This window comes from Trichosurus vulpecula, chromosome 6, assembly GCF_011100635.1.
Source record: "Trichosurus vulpecula isolate mTriVul1 chromosome 6, mTriVul1.pri, whole genome shotgun sequence".
Taxonomy (NCBI): Eukaryota; Metazoa; Chordata; class Mammalia; order Diprotodontia; family Phalangeridae; genus Trichosurus; species Trichosurus vulpecula.
In genome coordinates this window covers 119,017,202-119,039,182 of record NC_050578.1, presented here as the reverse complement: position 1 = coordinate 119,039,182, position 21,981 = coordinate 119,017,202, and positions in this window count along the sequence as shown.

The window sequence follows — 21,981 nt, the reverse complement described above, 5'->3', positions numbered from 1 at the left end:
TTTGAGAGAAGAGGACAGGTCACCATCAAGTCTTACATCATTTGAGATCTGTAATCATTCTTCTCTTATGATCTTCTGATGAATCATGATCTGGACAATAACTTTAAGAGAACAGGCATTTTCAAGTATATTCTTTATCATTCAAATTTCTTACAAGAGTAGAGTTCATGAAGCAGTAACAGTTCACCTTGGCTCAAAGCTAACCTAAGGACATTATTGGTGTTCTGATCCTGCTTCCTTCAGTGAGGATGCTGAATGCAGGAGCACATACACAGGGTGGATTCTGGGGTATGCCTATATCGCAATACACTTGCATCTATATACAAATGATTGCCTCCTTCTTTGTAGCAATGTTATGAATTTGAAAGAGGGCAAGACAATTACTTAGTAGATGTGACACTGGTACAATATTATCCAAGACTCGCCAAGATTTCTTCATCAAAGTTGCTGTGAGAGCTCAATGCACCAGAGTGAGAGGTCCAGTAGCTGCCTAAGAATTCGAAGTACAGCCTCTATTGACATTCAACCCATCCTTTATTTTGGGGGGTAGGGACAACAAGTGAATAGTGGGGAAAAATTGTCAGCATAATTATACCCAATCCATTTAAGATTATACTTACGTACTTAGATGGATGTGTTATTTTATGGGTTCAGAGATCTCATTCTTATGTTTCAAATTTCATTTCCTCACTGTTTTCTCCCATTTGACCCTCTGAACTGTTTCATGAAAAATCTTTTGCAGATTAGTGATACACTGTCCTGAAAGTCTTCCTTCCTTCCTTTCTTCTTTTTTTCCTTCCTTCCTTCCTTCCTTCCTTCCTTCCTTCCTTCCTTCCTTCCTTCCTTCTTTCCTTCTTTCCTGCCTTCCTTCCTCTCTTCTTCCCTCCCTCCCTCCCTTCCTTCCTCCATTCTTTCCTCCCTCCCTCTCTCTTTCTTTTTTTCTTTCTTCCTCCCTCCCTCTCTTTCTTTTTCTTACTTTCTTCCCCCTTCTCTTCCTTTCTCCCTCCCTTCCTTCCTTCCTTCCTTCCTTCCTTCCTTCCTTCCTTCCTTTCTTCCTTCCTTCAAGTCTCAATCAATCAATGTATTATTATTGTTGTTGTTAGAATGTACTTTCTGTGTTCCAGCCACTGGGAAAGTTTGAAGGATGGTTCTGCTGTTTGTGATTGGCATGACTTAGCCAAGTCAAAATGAATTCATTATCTTTTCCTCAAAACTTTCCCCCCATCCTTCCTAACTAGTTTATTATCGTGGAAAGCACCATCATCCTCCCAGTCCCTTAGGTGTAATCCTTGCAACCCAGGTGTCCATCCTGGACTCCTCACTCTGCGTCACCTGGTTTCCAATCTGTTGTCAATACCTATCTATTTCATCTTCCCAACATTGCTCCAATGTGCCCCCTTCTCTCCTCTGCCAGTGTCAACACTTTAGTGTAGGCATTTATCATGTCACACTTGGATTATTGCAATAGCCTGCTGGTGGGTCAGCCTGTCTCAAATCTCTCCCCCACTCCAATCCATCCTCCATTCAGGCACCAAATTGATTTTCTTAAAATAAAGAGTCAACCATGCCACCCTCCTACTCCTTATATTCTAATGGCTCCCTATTGTTTTCAGGATGAAATACAAAATCCTCTGTTTAGCATTCAATGTCCTTGATAACCTCACTCTGCTCCTACCTTTCCTGTCCACAGTTCATAACTCAAAAACACCATGACCTGCTTGTGCTCATATTGTGTCTCTTCACTGCCCTTTGGGTCACATTCAACTTTGATCTTTTAGAGGTTGTCCTTTTCCGAGACTCACAGCTAGACACCAAGTAGAACTGTTGAGAGACCGTGTGCTGTAAATATGGGTCTTTGTTGTTTGAGATCTTAAAAATTTCTTATGATTTCTCAAATACACCAAGTTACTCTGGGATCTCGGAAGCCAGAGGAAGAAAGGGTATTTAGTAGAAAGTGAAAATAAAGTAAATTTAATTACACAAGCATCTGTTGACTTTCAAGACATTGCAGTTAACTGATGTATTTTGAAAATTATTCAGTGTTTTGTATGATCTTAAAAGATGGTTGTTGGGTCTAATTGAATCAAATGGAAATAATCAGAGTGATGATGATTCTGAGCACATTTGAGGAATGGAGGAGAGCTGGTGGGGGGAGCGGAAATCATAGGATGATCTCAGTCTTCTCAATAAAATGGGAAGCTAGGTTATCTCTTCTAAATTTGGAGATTATAGTTGGGAACGAACAGATTTAATTTACGGCTTTCAGTTGGGGCATGAGAAGGGGGGAAAAAGAGATTTGTGAGAATCATTTGAGACATGAAAAGAGTTGATGAATAGCAGAAAAAATGATTGTCAGATAGTAGTAATGGCCCTGGCAGAGGTTATGGTCAGCTCTCATAAGGTAAGGGCATCTTTGCTTTAAGATACAGCTTTGTATAGTGAATGGATCGGTCATGAAGACCAGGGTTCAAGCCTCACCTCTAACGTTGGTTATGCAACTAGGCAAATCACTTAACCTCTCTGTGCTCTAGGCAGCTCTTTCTGACTTTAAATTGAAAAAAATAATACTGATCTGTATGAATAAAGAGATTCCTCATACAGGAATTCCGTATTTCAATGAAATCACAGATCCTATCCCTATATCTTGTTTAGAAAAATTTGAGTACCACATGGAATCACTTGCTGGTATTCAATTTCAATTGAAGAATGTTTTCATTTGTTCCTTTTCTCATTCTATAGCTTTGTTTTGTTACTCTTACACACACACACACACACACACACACACACACACACACACATACACACATCTAACGATGGGTAAGCCTTTCATGTTTTCATGTGTTTTGGAATTGCCCTGATGAATAATAAATTCCTTCCAAGTCATCAGGATGGCAAGATTTCATGTGAATGGAAATCATTTACAAATGATCAGTGGCATTCCAGAAAATATGACCCATCTTTTATGGCCTGCCTTACGTTTTCTCATTCAATCAAATATTGTTTCCACTTGGTTCAATAAAGCAAATAATAGATTACTATGAAATCTTCCCACTTGTTCCCCTGAAATATTAGTGTTATGGCAGTATAACTTTGCATTTACATTTTACCTCAAATTTACCCAGGGTTTAAAATACTCTGATTCATTTTATAGCTTACCTGAATGAATCAGTATTTGGGGAGATAGACCATCTTCCCAGTGCTGAACTTGAGAAATGAGCTTATTACAGACTTGTAAAACAAGCAAAGCACGAGCAAGGAATCTTACTCTCAGGGTGAAAATTGCCACCATCTGGTAGCTCTTTTAGCATGCCTGAGATGCAGAAGCCAGATCAGAGCTAGAGATGTGGCAGCAAGGGCATCTTCCATACCATGCCAGAAGTCGGAATGGAGTTTAGAGACAAATCTGGAGTGGCAGAGACTCACTGAACCTATATCTGTAATAGAACTCCTGTAATGGTTTACTACCACCTACTGTTTAGACGTCAACACACTCTGCAGTCCGGTGACAGACACAGGCCACCTGACTATTCCTTACACAAGACACTCCATCTCCCAGTTTCAAACATTTTCTTGACTGCCCCTCCCCCTTACCTGAAACTCTCTCTTTCCTCATCTCTGACTCTCACATTTCCCTGGCATCCTTCAAATCCCAGCTAAAGTTCCATCTTCTGCATCTCTCTCTTCCTTTAGCCTGGTGCTTTCCCTTTGAGATTACTCTTAATTCATCCTGTATACAGCTTATTTGTATATAATTGTTGGCATGTTGACTCATGGAGAATGGGGACTATTTTTTTGTTTGTTCAGTTTAGTTTTTGTCTTTTGTTGTTTTCCCAGTGCTCGTCACAGTGCCTGACACATAGTAGGAGGTTAATAAATGATACTCGACTGACTGACTTACCTTAGAAAGGTAAAAAAAAATTTGCTTTCTGGAATTCAGACAGAAAATTTTGTCCTTCTAGTAACTAAAGAAGAATATAGAAGGAACTATGTCATTCACAACTATTAATAATAATAATAATAATGTTTACAGAATCTTTAATATATCAAAGAGACAATGTGGTATAACAAAGACTGCTAAGAGTCAGGGAGACCCAGGTTCAAATCCTGCCTCTGCCATATACTGCTTATGAGAATCACAGCCTCGTCATTTAACTTTCCTGATTCTCAGGCAATGGAGACTCTAGGTCACAAACTAGCTGTGGGTTGCATTACTGGATGAAATGCTCAAAGACGTGAAATCATGTTGATATAATAATTTATATCCCTCTCTTCAAATTTCTATACGAAAATTGATTGGCCCTTCTTAATTAGCTTCCAAAAATTGCTACAGATAATGCTTCTGCATGGGACTCCTGCAAATCTGAATAGTTCAATAGATACAAGCACTTTCCTAAGGCATCTGTGAACCATCATTTACTTCCTTACAGTATCACCTCTTCATGCTGAAAGTATTTCTTTTGCTGAATTTTTGTGTTGATTTAATTGAAATGTCAACAAATCCTGCTCTGGTATCCCTCCATTCTAACTGTAACCTCTGGCCCCAGGAGAAGAAGACATATGGGAATACTGCTCATAAGTCTGCTCACTGCTCATGAGTGATGAGTCACAGATCACATAATGTTCAAAGAGACGCATTTAATTAGGTAGTACACTGATGAGCTATTCAGAAAGTTTGTTTTTCCCTTTTTTATCTAGTTCTGTTCTTTAGCTCCATCACCAGTCAAGAAAAAATAATTTTATTGGCATAATCACTCCCTACTCCCAACCCTTAACCCTTCTATAGAAGTCAAATGTGAAATTAAAGGCCCTGTAATTCAGAAACAGCATTTAATTATTTTATGGGGTATTTGAACATCTACCTCATATATGGCACCCTTATGAAAACAAATGACTTGTGAGACCCAGTGCCTTCCTAAAGTACAATTGTCAATGACAGTCTTCCCAACTATCAAATGTCATTTACTGTTATGTCATACTATTACTTTGGCCACAAGAGATGCCACAGGACCTGAGGAGATTGTAGGTGGTCAATAATCTAGGAAAGGTTTTGAGAGAGCCAACCTATTTTTGGAGCGATAGGAAGAGAAGAAAATAGAGAGAGACACAGATAGATGGATGGGCAGATGAATGTTGCATGCGACAAACACTCTGAAGATACTGCCACTCCTGGGACCTCTTCCTCTCGTAAGTTCCCCATTTGGAATTTCCATTTGAGGAAGCAGTCACTCCAGTCCTGTTTACCTCTAACCAGGCTCAGTTTGTGATTCTCTGGACTACTTTTCCTAACCCTCTTCCTCTCTCCCCTACTCCAGCTTTTCAGCGTTTTTTGATGCATTGTCCTCTCCTATTAGAATGTACCCTTCTTGAGTGAAGGCACTCGTTTCTTTTTGCTTGTATTTGTATTCCCAGTGTTTGGAAAGTGCCTGGCACATAGGAAGTACTAATACATTCTTAACCAATTTTTCTTAATTAATCAATAAGCATTTATTAAATACCCATTGTTTTTCAGGTGCTGCATTAGGTGTGTAGGATATAATGAACAAAAATAATGTCTCCCCCATGGAGATTTCTGTCTTGGGAGGGGAATATGTGTGCGAAAGGTTAAGAGGTTAAAATATTAACAGCTAGGGTCAAACCAAGATGTAAACAGTAAGTAGCACTTGACCTGGGTGGTCTAGATATGAAAGGAATCTTAGACTTCACTTACTCCAAATTCATTAATTCTGTGGATAAGGAAACTGAGGCCTGGACAGGCAAAGTTACTTGCCTAAAGTCACAAAAGTAGTAAGCATCAGGAATAAAACCCAGGTTATAATGTAATTATTAACTTTACAGAAATGTTCACATGTTTATAAGAAATAAAACAAGAGTGTATTAAATAAAATATAGTAATACCCCAATTTAGAACACATTATTATCATTGCTGCTATTTTGTTGATTCAAATATACTAGAACAAATCATGCTCTCAGAAGGGCAATATGAAACAGCTTAAGAAACAGGTGTTGAGTTCTCACAAAGTAGTATTTTAAGGTATTACCATATGTCAATATATAAAACATGTTGAAATCAGGAGAATGAGTATCACATGCACGTCTTACTATTGTTAGAAAATATTTTAAGATTGTTGTTCAGCTGGAGGAAAAAGGAGATCGGGACATCTTGTTTTTAGTCACGTTAATGATTAATCATATTTCTACAAGTAGGGCAAATCTATGATCAAAGTTAATTATGGAATGTTTACACCCACCCTTAATGGCCCAGCTGGCTGAGATGGCACATCCTCTATGAAGTCTTCCGGTCCTCAAGCTTTAGAGCTGGAAGAGAGTCAATAGAAATTATCTAGCCCAACCCCTTAATTGTATAGATGAGGTTAAGTGACTTGCTTGAAATCTGTGGCTACAAAACTACAGAGAAAGGATTTGAATCCAGATTTTCTGGTTCCAAATCCACATGCTTTTCCCACTATACCACCACCCTCTCTCTTTTTACTGTCCTATCCAGCAAAGGTAATTTCATTCTCCTTTAGCTTCCACAGACTTTTTGTTGCTCTCTCATGTGTGTGTCACACTCATTTTAGGATTATTTGTGTTTACATACCAACACTACAGCAGCGCAAACTCCTTGAAGGCGAGAATTACCCCAGGACCTTATTATAATAACATAGTGGGATAATATTTCATTATATTCAATCCTTATTACACTATCACACATTTGTGTCATAAGAGTGTTCATTGTTTTATTAACATTTATATCTTAATTAAAAGTATTCTATTTTATACTAAATGATAATGTTTCATTTGTCCTACTTCTGATGCCTACTGATTGTAGGTGACCCGAGCAAATCACTGAACCTCTAATGCCTCCTCAGGCAACTGTTTGATACTATCCTTTGCAGAGCAGATGTAAATCTGCACTCAGAGAGAGAATTCCCTAGCTGGAAGTTCTCTACACCAATGAAATCACAGATCATGTTATGAAATGGGGAGGGTGATTGAGGAGGATTATGACTAATTAATTTAATAAGTGTTTAATAACAACAATGCTAGCTGATGTTTTTATAAGGATTTACAAAATTATCACATTTGATGACTACAATAACAACACTTTAGGTATTGTGATTATCATCCCCATTTTACAGATAAGATAACTGAGTCTATGAGTACTTGTGATTTTTCTATAATGATGGAACTAATGAGTGCATGAGTAAGTATTTGAACCCAGCTCTTGCAAGGATCCAAATTCAGGCCTATCTAAGAGACGAGAATAACAGGCTGAATATGATACATGCTTCACAGTTATTTGTTGTACTGAATTGAGTTGTACATAATTTAGTCTCCACTGATTCAGGGAGCCCAAATTCCATCTCCTTGTTCAGAATGCTTTATATAAAGATTCTTCCTTGTGTAGGCTCAGGATGATTTAATCTGTTTATCAGCATTGTTGAGTAATACCATTCTCACATTTTCCTAAGAGGAACATAGTACCAATCTTACAATCCTATTGTATGTTTATTCACTACAAGTTAATTTGCATGCCGATTTTCCAATCCTATTTTTGCTTTTTCTGGAAACTCTTGGAAAAAAAAACTGACTTAGAAAATTTTGATTAACAAGGAGAATAAATTATTTTTATATTTTTTGTGACTATTATGGGTCATATTGTCAATCTGTATCCTCATAGGAGGCAGTATCTACCAGCTTCATCTTTTGTAAGGACACTTTTATGTTTTCCATCTGTAGCAGAGGTGAAAAAAAGTCTAGAATCTGAAATCATCTTAAAGTTTCTTATATAGTCAGATGCACAACTTTGCAATACAGGATACATTTTTCTTTGAACTGGATGGAATGCATGATCAAAACAAACATTTAACAAATTCACAACAATCACAAGAGACACAAATAGAGAAACCTAGGCTATTCTTCTAGTGTGGCAAAAGACTTTATCAATGTATCATTTCTCCAATACATAAGAATATAGTGGGAAAAGGAATTAGAAAACACGTGTTAATCCTGGCTCTTCATTTGCTGACTTTCCAACCATGGATAAGTCATGTTTCTTCTTCAAGCCTCAGTTTCCTCACCAATGAAATGTGAACAATGGCATCTGACCTGCTTAGATGTCAGGAACTCTGTACATTTCATACAGTTTAATAAAGGTGGAAGAAGGCAGACTCAAACTCAGCAACATGGTAATCCTGACTGGTAAATGGCCCAGCTTGCAACATGCCCATTCAGACTCTGGATAAGAGACAAATTAAACACTTGGTCTTTGCACATTCCCATTCCTGTCTCCTCATATAAAATTCCTATGTCCTAAAGAAATCTAGATTTTCTTTTTCTTTATCTCCCTTCAGTTATATCCCTCAGATGATCCTCCTCCATTGAAATGCAAGATCCCTTATGAATGGGCAGTTCTCAGATGAAGAAATTAAAGCTATGTATAATCGTATGAAAAAATGCTCTAAATCACTTTTGATTAGAGAAGTGCAAATTAAAACAACTATAAGATACCATCTCATACATACCAGATGGGCTAATATGACAGAAAAGGAAAATGATAAATGTTGGAGAAGATGTGGGAAAAGTGGGATATTAATGCATTGTTGGTGGAGTTGTGAACTGATCTAACCAATCTGGAGAGCAATTTGGGACCATACCCTAAGGGCAATCAAACTATGTTTACCCTTTGATGCAGCAACACCACTACTAGGTCTGTATCCCAAAGAGACCATATAAAAGGAAAAAGGACCCACATGTACAAAAATATTAATAGTAGCTCTTTTTGTGGTAACAAAGAACTGGAAATTGAGGGGATGCCCATCAACTGGGGAATGGCTGAACAAGTTGTGGTTTATGAATGTAATGAAATACTATTGTACTATAAGAAATGATGAGCAGGCAAATTTCAGAAAAACCTTGAAAGACTTACATGAACTGATACTGAGTGAAGTGAGCAGAATCAGGAGAACATTGTACACAGAAACAGCAACAGCAACATTGTTCAACGACCAACTTTGAAAATAGACGGAGCTCTTCTCAGCAATACAATGGTCTTAGACAATTCGGAAAGACTCGTATTGGAGGATGCTATCCACATACAGAGAAAGAGCTGTGGGGTCTGAATGCAGATTGAAGCATACTATTTTCACTTTTTTCCTTCTAGTAGTTCTCTTTTGTTCTGATTCTTCTTTCAAATATGACTAATGTGGAAACATGTTTAATATTATTATACAGGTATAACCTATATCATATTGCTTGCTGTCTTGGGAAGGGGGGAGGGAAGTAAGGTAGGAAGGGAGAAAAAATTTGGAACTCAAAGTCTTATAAAAGTGAATGTTGAAAACTATCTTTACATGTAATTGGAAAAAAATGCTATCAAGTAGGGAAAAAAGATCCTTGCAAATAGGCATTGTTTCACTGTTAGCATAGATAGGTAGATAGATAGACAGACAGACAGACAGATAGATAGAGAGATAGCATGGCATATATTAGGCCCTTTAATGAATGCTTGTTCATTGATTGTTTCTTACGCATTCCTGTCTTTGACTGCTTATCTCTTGGACTACCGATCACCTTTTGCCCCTGTCTCTTTCTATATTCTCAAACTGGCCAAGCGCTCATGGTCCTAAAGGCCATTGGTTTTGAGTCTATCCTCTGCTTTACCATAGCAAGGGTGTGAATGGGTGTTCAGTTTTCATTTCTTAAACATGATCCATGGGATAACAAGTGAAAATGAATAAACGCTAAATGCATTTTTTTATCACAAAAGTAAGTAATTACCAAAGTCATCTGGAGATATTTGTTTTTCCAATAGCTTGTCCTACATATATCATCTGGGAAGATTCTTATGCTAACGAAAATCCTACTTATCTGTTGGATCCTTCGCTGATGGAAGTGAAATTGTGAAACATTTAGATTGATCATCATTCCCAAGGAGAATAATTAATTTTCACATGACCATCAGGGTCATTTTGAGACTGGAAAGAAACTTGGACTTATTCTAGCTTAATTTCTTCATTTCATAGGCTAGAAAACTGGTGGCCAGAGGAATGAAACAGCAAAATAAATTAAACTAGAAATTCGTAGAATCTTTCCTTCTGTAGTTTTCTTTAAAGATAGAGCAATCTCTTACCATACCTCTGGGAATTTGAAGGTCTTGGATCTGTCTTCTTTGGTGTCTTAGTTTCTTGAATCTAGCAACAATGAACCTTAGTGGGACATTGAAGCTTGCTTTTACCTCACTGAAGTACCAAGCTGCTTCATTGAAAATTACTTGTCTTACATATTATCTTCTCAGTCCAAGGGCTAGAGTGCCTTCCAAAGTGAAAATGATCTTCAAAACAACTCCATGTGATAGGTGCTATTTTTACCCCCCTTTTTCAGATTAAGAAACTATGCCTGCATCTTCAGTTTTTCCATGTTTCCCTTTGAAACTACATGACTTCTATGATTCATAATAATAGAAAACAAAAATAACATTTGTTTCATATCAGTCTACAAGAGAAGAAAAAAAACACTAGGCAACACAAACAATTTTCCTTTCTCTTTTTAAAAACAGACCATAGGGTTATATTATTCTGAAGTATATTTTCAGTTTCAGATTTAGTGCACCAAGAAAAATGACACACATCTCAAAAAAAACTATAAATAAAGGAAAACATTTTTCCCTTTTTTATATGTTCCTGGATGACACTGATTACCTAGGCTCAAACGCAGTCCCAGAGCCTTGCATTCCGAGGCAGGGATCAAAGAAGCAGTATGGTCACCACCAAGAAGCTTCTAGGTGGGGCAAGATGCCTGAACTTGGAGCAGGAGGGTGAGACTTCCTCTTGTATCCTGATGAAGGCTGAAACTAGAGAGTCTGAGCCACTGCCTCCTATGACTATGTGAAGCACCCTCTTCTCTCTCCAATTTTCTTGTTTTTGTTGATTTGTGTGCATATTATATCATAAATTAGAATACAAACTCCTTGGTGATTGGAAGAAGAGAAATACAATTTTTTTCACTTTATCCACAACATGTGGAACAATACCTTTTCCCTTTGTACCTTGTATCAAGATTTCATTAGTATACAGAATCTGAGTTCTTCCACCGCCTTGCACCAATGCATTTCCACATCTATAACTTAAGACCTAGCAAGTTCCTTCCCTGAGGAAATCGGGGGGAATTAGAGGTTAAGTTACTTATGTCAGAGGAAGGACAGGAAGCCATAATTTCCAGATTCCAAGAGACTGGCCCAGTATCGACTATGCCATGCAGCCTCACGTGGTTGATGTAGCTGGTTTAATAAATGGCAAATTGAATTGGTACGAGTTGGAACCTGACCAGAATAGGCTGAGGAAGGGCTTAGAACTTCACCAAAATGGGTAGGCTAATAGGATAAGGGGAGGAGCAGTAGTATCAGATATCCTGAAGTGAAGTAAACCTTTCAGGGTTTCAGAAGTGAACCCTTCAACATATGGAAGCTGATGTAGGGAGTCTGTGCTGATAAAGACTTACCACGAGTTGTTTGCTGCCTTGAATCAAGTTGTTCAGGGCCTTCAAGAACCCTAGTCCCACAGGGCATATTTGGCTATATTACCACAGCATCTTTAATATCCTCATCTCAGAAGCCCTTTGAATTGTTTTAAAGAGGTAGTCACATCTTCAGGATGGCAGGAAATCTTTATGAAGCCCAAGATTGTAAACTCTTCCAGCACCCTCATTCCCTACACAGAGGGAATTTTTTTCTTTAACTTTTCTTGATGTCTACTGTTTTCCAAGGTAGACATGACACCTATCACAAGTGAGCCTGCTTCTGTTAAAATAAGTCATTTCAGCAAAAATCAATCTATGCAAAGAACATATCTGATAGTATATGTAACATTTTGCATCCACAGTCACCCATCTCTCTAATGAAAGGAAGGAGGTATATTTCTTTTTTCTCTCAGAGATCAGGATAGGTCACTACAATTATTTTCTGTTTTTTTTCTGTACAAGGGACTAGAACTCTGACACCAAGAATAATTAGGAAAGATAGACAGTGATCTGAGTTTAGCACATTGATGGTGATGGAATGTCCTTATCGAAAGAGTGAGGGAATGGGTGTATATAGCTGGCTGGCTACAATATTCCCAGGTCTACAGTCCTTGTGGATCAATGATGAAGCCCAGGAAGGTCAGGGAATCCTGATGAAATGATACTCGAGCTCTGGTAAACAGTAAAGGACTGCATAGACATTTCACATGTTCTATGCAATCCTGAAAAAAAGATGAGAATGTGTCTTTTTAGGAAGGTAACAGCAACATGGCTCATGGATATCATTCACTAAGTGTTAGAATATAGCTGAGGCTTTAGCCAATTCAGAAGTGTATCATCAGGCACTAGCTATCCAAAATGATTTATCAAATGAGGAAATTGAAAAAAAAAGCTTCCAATAGTGAGTTTCATTTAAAGTTGGTTTGGAAAGAAAAGTGGGTATAAATGCACAAAGAAACTAAGGTCCAAGGGAATCAAGTGACCTATCCAAGGTCATTTAAGTAGCATCATAGGTAGAATTTGAATCCAAATTCCTTGAACTCCTGAGTTAATATTCTTTCCACTATGCTATGGAGGCCAGAGATATGTCTGCCACCCAAAGCAGGACCTCTCTGAATGCACCTTCATCCAGAAGGGTAGGGGTACTCTTGTCAGGGGACTTCTGTATTTTGGTTTTCCTCAGAAGTTCTCATGGGCACCCTTTTTACAAATAGGGATTAAGAAGGCCTAATCAATATAACTTCTTAAACTTTATGATCTTGAGAAGACATGATAAGATCTAGATGGGATATAGCTCTGGAGGGCTGTCTGCCCAAACTCCTGGGTCCTAACATACACCTGTCATTAAATGTGATATATTTTTTATTCCATTTCCTCAATAGTCTCATAAATTGATCAGACATAAGAAGACTTTACATCCTACCCAGATTCGGTCTCTCAGGGTGACATGGTAGCTTTTACCCAAACTTTGGTCCAGGGACCTAAACTACGCAGGGTGTCCCCAAAGTCTTAGTGCAGTTTTGAAATTTAAAAGACTTTTAAGACAATATATGTATATTTAGATAGAGAGATATAGATATAAGTGTGTGTGTATGTGCCCACACATGTGCAAGTGTATACACGTGCATGCACGCGTGCACGCGCGCGCGCACACACACACACACACACACACACACACCACACACGGAGCCTTAAACCTACCTGATCCCTAAAATGTATTTGGCTCATCAAAATCATGAATTCACATTAACTTTGAAATTGCTTTTCTCTCGACAGGATTTAACTCCAAGTTTATGCATATTTCAGTCTGTCCATAAAGACTTTCCATTCCAGGATCTCAGTTTACTGACCTCAACTCACCACCATTTACTCTCCAACATAAAGCCTCTTCTCCAGTAAACCAGTTTCTCTGTGGCTCACCCTCTTCCATGTGCAATACTCCCTCCTCCTCCTTTCCCCCCCTCAACACACACACATCCTCCCACAACACACTCCTCTGCTTCTTGTTCATGTCATCTCTACCAGAAATGGCTTCCCTCCTCCTCTCCATTTATCCATATTTCAAAGCTTGATTCCAGTTCCACCTCCTTCTTGTCATCTTCCCTACTGATGTTTCAAGCCCACAGTAGTCTCTTCTTTCTTTGAACTCCCACTATTCTCCTTGTTTGTATCATATATTTCAGCACTTTTAATTTTATCTAAAATATCGCTTTATGAGGCATTCCAAATTAGTTAGGCTTAGGCACATTTTCTGTGACACATAAATGACTTTGATAGTACATGTTTTGCGTGGCTAGTACTTTGCAGTAGAGCTAAAACTTTATAAACTTATTTATCATTAAAAAAATCAAATCCATTGACCTACACTAGAAATACATTAAGTATTTAGTATAGGAATATTTCTTGTTAATTTGCTGCATGGAAAGCAAGATTTAAAGGGCATTAAAACAAGGATGACAAGCACTCATACTTAGCTATTTGTCTTATGAAAGCTACTTGAATTAAGAAAAAAACAAAAGAAAACACAAGTACATGGTATCATCCCATATTCTCAAGGGTGAACAAAGAAGTTGAAACACGAAAGTTTTTACAGATTACCATCACCAAGTAATAAACAATTCGAGTTGAATTTTCAAAATAATGAAGATCTCACATGTCCAGTTTCCTATCCTCTGTGTATGCATCCATCTGTCTCTGTCTTTCTCCCTCTTTTCCTTTTTCTCTCAGCTCCCTATGTCTCTCTTTCTTTTTCTCTTACTCTGTCTCTGTGTCCGTTTCTGTTTTTTTCTGTCTCTCTCTTTTCTCTCTGTCACTGTCCTTCTCTCTCTCTGTCTCTGCCTCTGTGTCTCTGTCTTTCCCTGTCTCTTTCTCTGTGTCTTTCTGTATAACTGTCTCTGTCCTTCTCACATCTTTCTTAGCCCTGCCTCTCTCAAGAGCTCCAGTCTTCTTTCACTACCTGACTCTTGGACATTTTGAACTGTATTTCCCTTAGGCATCTGTAACTCAGTAACTCCAAAACAGAACTCATTATCTTTCCCCATACTCCCCTCTTCCAAACCTCCCTATTACTATTAAAGGCACCAGACTCTGGCTGAATGCCATCCTTCAGTGTCATATGCAGCTCCTGTCACAATCATGCCACATACATAACACGGCACCAACTCTGGTCTTTTCTGCTTTCATGACATCTTTCATATAGGTACCCTTCTCTCCACTTCCACAGCCATCATCTTGTTGAAGGCCCTCCTCGCATCGTGCCTGGATTGTTGTAACAGCCTTCTGGTTCATCTCCCCACCGTAAGTCTCTGGCAATTCCAATCCATTTTCTACTCATCTGTCAAAGTGTTTTTTTCTTCCTAAAATTAAGGTCTAACAATGCCACTCCCCTACTTCATCAACTCCAGGGGCTGTCTATTACTTCCAGAATAACACAGAAAATGTTATGTTGACATATAAATCCTGTCACAATTTTGCTGCTTCTGACGTGGTAGCCATCTAACACTTTACTCACCTGCACACACTCAGTGATTGAGCAACAATTGCCTTCTTCTTGTCCTTTGCACATGACATGTTATCTCCCAACTGTGTGACTTTTCCTTCATGCCTAAAATTAACTCCCTACTCAACCTCTATCTACTGACTTTCAAGGTGGCTCAAATCTCACCTTCTTCAGGGGGTCTTTCTACATTCCTACCTACAACTCCTAACGACTTCTTACCAAGATCCTTTGAGGGCAAGAAGTGTGTTTTTGCCTTTATTTGCATTCCCATAACTTGGCCTAATGCCTTCTACATATTAAGAGGTTAATAAACACTAGTCAAGTGATCGAAGAAGTGTCTAGCTGTATTATTTTAAAATGATTGAAAACTAAGATGTCCTCTTGAATGACCTATGAAGATTTCATGTGATACAATGGAAAGAGTTCTGGATTTGGGCTCAGGGGAACTGGGCACATATTCTGACTACTACTTACTACCTTCATTACCTTGAAGGCTTAATGGAAGAGGCAGCATTTGAGTTGGCCTTTAATAGAAGAATAGGAATTCAAATCATCTAAGATTAGATCAAGGCAGGTGGATTTTCCAAGAAAAAGAAAAAAAAAATTAAGATCCAAACCCTCAAGCTGAGAAAGTTTATGACATGTTCTGGAGATAGAAAGTAGCTCAATTTGATTGGAGCAAAGAGTGCGTAGGAGTGACATTAAGTATTATGGAAAAAAGATATAAATAAAGCATAGTCAGAGGTACATAGATAAAACAGGAATGAACTTTGTGGTCATCTAGTTCAACTTCATTTTAGATGATGAGAAAAACTAAGACCTAAGTGAGTTATTCATTGATGACCTGATTAACTCAAGGCATATGAAGAGCCAGTAATCAACATTGTTTACATTATTTATCTATCTATCCATCCATCCATCTATCCATCCATCCATCTATCTATCTGTCTATCTATCTATCCATCCATCTATCTATCTATCCATCTATCCATCTATCTATCTATCTATCTATCTATCTATCTATCTATCTATCTATCCATCCATCTATCTATCTATCCATCCATCTATCTATCTATCCATCTATCTATCTATCTATCCATCCATCTATCATCAATATAGCTATGTATCATCTATCTGTGTATGCCTCTATCATTTCTCTATTCTTTTTATGTATGTATGTGTGCATGTACCTATGTAGACAATCCCTTAAATTAACCAGACAACAGACAACTGAATCCTATGTCTAATCCTGTGTTGGTAAAGAAAAAGTCAATTTCCCTCTAGTTGTTGAAATAAAATCCTGGTAACAAATTAGGTATTTACAGTGATGGTTGTGATATTTAACAAGATGAGGGTTATTTAGGGTATTACAGCTGATGTAAAAGAAAGAATTTGCTATTGCTGCTGCATCCTTCTTGATCTTCTTGACTTCAACTTGTTTCCAAGAAGTGGATGAAGTCTTTGATCATTATTACATCTGTGATCCCATTAATACAATTAGTCCTTCCAATGATACAAACACAACCCACCCATGACATCTCATGCTGTGTGATTCTTTTCATGTCTTCCCATAAATCTACTAGAAGGGGACAAGCTAGCAAACTAGGAGCCTTTTTCTAGATCCCTTAATATTTTATGGATACCCATGGACTGTCAATTAGTTATCCCTCTTTTTTATGACTGGTCCATATTTTTTTTTATTTTCTAGACATGCATTTGTCTGATGACAATCTTTACACCAACTCAGTACAAGTCTTCATTCATAGTGCATGACAGGCAGACTGCTAACACCTACTATGTATCTTTCTTTAGCCTTTGGGTGATTCACAACCATACAGCATAGTCCAAAATATAATAGGAAAAAAAGACTTTTCCTAAAAATTGGTCATTCTCAAACTATGGGAAACAAATCAAAATCTGATTGGCTATTGTTTGCTTTGGTTTCTTCCAGTTCCAAAGCTACTTCATTTTTCTTGGCACTTTTTGAAGCTCCATTAAGTCTTTCATGATTTTTAGCCTAACAAATCTGATAAGGGCTTCTTTCATAATAATCCTGTGTTTCAGAAAGTTAATACAGCTTCCTGAGGCACTTGATTTATAACAAGTAAGCTCTGGAGAAGTACCATTTGGCATGGAGCCATCCCTGGGTTTAGAGAGGTGGCAGGGAGTTGTAGGGCTAAGGACAAACTTCCATACATACACTTTCCTGCATTGTTTCACAGGAGACATGAAGTTGAATTGAACCTTAAAGAAATGCTTTATTGAGAAAATACATTTTTAAAGTATCATATAAATTGGACAATGTGTGAAGGATTGGAAAGGGACAGACCTACCCTTTTAGTCTTAGCATTTAAGATGACTGAAGACTATAGACTAATAACCTAAGCTCCTTGAAGGCAGAAACTATTTCATTTCTGTTTTTGTTTTCCCAGTACCTACCACAGTGTCTGGCACAAGATGACATTCTTCAATCTGTAAACATTTATTAAGTGCCTGCTATGAGCCAGGCACTATCCTAAGTGCTGGGTATATGAAAGGTGGCAAAAGATAGTTCTTGCTCTCAAGGGGCATAACAATCTAATGTACTGTAATTTTTTTTTAATAAATGCTTGTTTATTGATTGGCTGATTAATGAGCCTGTAATGTTAATTAAGTTCGGACTTTTTTTTTCCTGTTTTAGAATGCTGAATTAATCTAAGTGTCTTTGATTGATTCTAACTAGGTGCTAAACCCCAGGCCCAAACCCCTAACTGCTAGGTGCTAAGCCTATGTGGGCAAGAAGACCCCAAGGCCCTAAGGGGAGTTGCTAAGACCAGAGCCAATAGTATGCGCCTAAGTTCTGGTCACTCGGATGATGTTTGATGACTTCCAAAGACTGTATAAAAAGAGAAAACAGAGGTATTTGCTTGAGGTTCTCACTCCTGGATGAGTGTTGGTGCGGGACTCTGGGCAGCCGCTCTAAAAGCCTCCCACCTCGTCAACCCAGATATTGATGATTTATTGGTAACTATGAATTGTATTTGGTCTATTTATAATGTATATTTGTAATTTGTTTGTATTTTCTATGAAGTTCAGGGTGCTGGCTTTTTCCCCTGAACTAGGTAAATGGTATATGTATATGTTGTATTAAAGTAAGATTGTTAACCCCTTAATGTCACTTTCCTTAGTAAAGTAGATCAAAAGAACCTGTGCTGGCAGCATTCTTGTTGTTGGGCTTGTGTTGGTCTTTTACCCCCACAACAGCTGCTAGCCAAATTGTTATAACAGAACCTCTAGCAATTTCTATCTTCAATTGACAGAAAAAGCTTCAACCTCCTTACCCTACCCACTTTGAAGAGCTGTCTAGTAACTACTAAGGTAGACAATTGAAGGGAGTCACTCCAGGAAAAAAGCCAAAGGCCAGCCTTGCCCTGCCCTAGGAGTGCCTCTGAGTAAGAGAATCTTTTGAATTCATGGTTTATTTTATCTTGCTTCCTTGAAAAATAAAAACAAAATTCTTGCCCCTTGAGAATTTTTTTTCTGATTTTGACTTATAATGTTTCTTCAAGTTCTTCAACTTTGAATATACAAATAGGCAAGTGACAGTTTAGAAAAAGGTTGAAAAATAATTCCTCAAATTGCAGAATGATATTATTGAGCACTTACTTGAAACAAATATAGTTAAAAACAAATTAAAAAAAACTTCTCTTCTTGCCCTTAACTATCCTCATTAACTTCAGCTCTTTCTGCTGAAATTCCAAACAGCTATTGCGAGGAAGGAGAAGGATTTAGAAAGAGATATTACCTTTGCTTGGGGTACATGGGACATTGATAACTGATAGCCAAAAGAAGTAAGAGCTATTCAATTTTTATTTTGCTTTTAGTTTCTGTGCCAATGATACTGACCTTTGTCCTGTATATTTCAGAACAGGCAAGTGATACCTGAGGAGATAATAAAAGGAAACTTAGCTGCCTTAGACAAACTGAAGTCAACTGTGTCATACGTACTACATCATGGGGGGGGCGGTTGGAGGGAGGGGGGGAGTCTCACTGCCAAGACATAGTCAGTAATACTTGAAAGACCATGAAAAATAGGAGATATTCCAATAGACTGGAGAAAAACAAATGTGCCAGTTGACAAAAAAGGGAAGACAACAATCTGGAAACTATTGGCCAATGATCTTGATTCTGATTCCTAGAAAAAGTCTAGAATGAATCATTAAAGAGAAGTTTACTGAACATCTAGAAAGTAATTACACAAAGTCATTGTGGTATCATTAAGAAAAGGGCCTGTCAGACAAACCTCATTTCTTTTTTTTTTGTAGGGTTGCTAGTTAAATGAGAACTTTATAAATACAGATGGTTCAGATTTTTGGTGAGGTTTTTAATAAGGTATTTTATACTCTTCTTGCAAAGAAGATGGAGATATGTGGACCAGACTGAAGCAATTAATTCAATTCAGAACTGGCTTGATTGCTGGATTCAAAGACTAGTTATTAAAAATTCAATGTAAATGTGTTGGGAGCCCCCAGAAGAGTACCTCAGGGCCCTGTGTTTGGCCTTTAGTAGTTTAGCATTTTTGTCAATGAAATGGATAGATGGTACATTTATCAAATTTACAGACCATAGTTGGGAGGAATAGTTAGAGCTCTGGATGACAGTTAAGACCCCAAAATCTTAACAAGCTAGATCATTCGATTTCAACAGATAAAAACTAAAGTCTCACATTTGGGTTCCAAAACATCAAATTCATACATACAAGACATAGGGAAGTGATAATGGTTAGACTGTAGTTTGTCTGAAAAAGAGATCTAGGTATTCTAGTGAATTACCAGTTCAATATGAATTATCAATGTGATGTGGCAACCAAAAACAAAGGTAAAGCAGTTTCAGCTGTATTGAGAGTGGCATGGTTTTGAAGTCTAGCGATATGATTGTCCCTGCATACACTGCCCTCATCAAACTTCATCAGTTCTAGTTTAATATAGGGTCATTGCTAAGCCAGAAAGTACCGAGAGCAGGCAACTGATGATTGGTGAATTGTTTTGAGTCCATGTCATTTATGGATCACTTGAGGGAAGGAACATAGCATAATAGGCAGAATTTTGGATTTAGGGTTGGGTGGACCTGGGTCTAATTCTCATCTCTGATACTTAGTAATCATGTGACTCTGGGCAAGTGACTTATCCACATGGGCTCAATTTCCTCAATTGTGAAATGAGAGGATTATATTCGATGATCTCTCAGAGCCCATCCATCTCTAAAACTATGATCTTATGAAGTGAGAAAATTTAGTCTGGAGAAGAAAACATTCAGGGAAGCCATAACATAGCTATCTATGTTAAAATATTTAAGGGATGACATGTGGAAGAAAGATTAGATTTGTTTGGTTTGACCCCTGAAGGCAAAATAAAGGGGGAGTTATAAATTTAGGCTCGAGATCAGAAAAAATAAAAACAGGATAAAATGAAAACCAACGACTTTCCAAATATTAGAATTGTTCAAAAGTGGAATAGGCTGGATGAGAACTTGTTAGCTTCCTCCTCCTTGGAAGCCTTCAAACAGATGCTGCATAACCTCTTGCGGGGTATGTTGTAGTGGGGCAGTGGAGGAGCCTGGGAGAGGGTCCTTTCTAGTCAAGACATCCATCACTTTCTTGATGTCATTGGTTCTCTTTGAGAACAAAGAACAATGATCCTTTCAGACATAAGTTAGATTAGATTACCCTTGGGTTTATATTCTAACTCAGAATTCTGTGACTCTGTGATGATCTTGTTTAAGTAGATTAAGCTTCAAACAGTCCTTATTAAAATTACTTATTTATTGTTATTATTTAGCAACATGATACTGAGGAAAGAACATGGATTTAGTGTCACACAAAGTTGGTTCAAATCCCAGCTTGGCTAATTCCTGCTAGATCTTCATTAGTGCAAATAATGAATCCTCTTGAAATGGTCGCATTATTTGAATTGATGCTGCATATTTCCTTTGGACTGGGACCAATTACCACATTTTACATAATTGTAACTTCAAATAGTGCAAATTTGAATAGCTATGGCCATTTCACAGGATTCATTATTCCCATTAAGAATAATATGGGACCTAATTTTGGCACCATGGACAAGTCCTTTAGCATCCTTGGGCTTCAGTTTCTTTAACTGTCAAATGAGGGAGTTGGATTAGATTATCTTGAAGGATCCCTTCAGGTCTAAGTCTCCTGACCCTGTGAGAGGCTTTTCCTGCTGCCCGAAACTGGATTGACAATGCTACCTTTTGACTTCAAGAAGTTAATTTTTAGAGCTAATTAGTCTCTGAGGAAACAAAAGCTATATACAAGCATAAAAACCAAAGATCAGGAGTAGATTATGTTTGGGAAAGTATATGTCTATATACGCATGTATGTATATATAAGTGTATGTATATATCTGTATGTGTATGTATATATCAAAAAATATCTAAATTATATTGTGACCTTCTGGAGAGGTGGGGGGAGGTGAAAAAAGAACAAATTTAAAAAGTGCACAGAAGAGAACAAAAGAAAACACAAGGAAGCAAAGAAAAGATGGACAATTCTCAACATAAGGTGTATTATTTATCATACTGGCTTTCTTGAAATGAAAATTAATTGTTATATATTTTGAATACTCTCCTATGTTCTGCTAGGCACATGATATGCTTTTTTCTCTTTTACTTTATAATTTAAGTTTCAATATTTAAGTTTATGACATGTTTTTCTTTTCTCTATTTTGTATTTTTGTTCTGGTAGAATAAAATTTAATTTAAAAAAAGTTAAATTTTATATATGCCATATTTATGTGCCTGTGGTGGTACAGCCCTGGTCCTGGAGGCAGAAATACCTGAATTCAAATCCAACTTGAAGTATTTAATAGCTGTGTGACCCTAGGAAAGTCAATTAACCACATTGCTTATTTTTTTTTATTTTAAAATGAAGATAATAATAGCACCTATCTCCCAGGGTTGTTGTG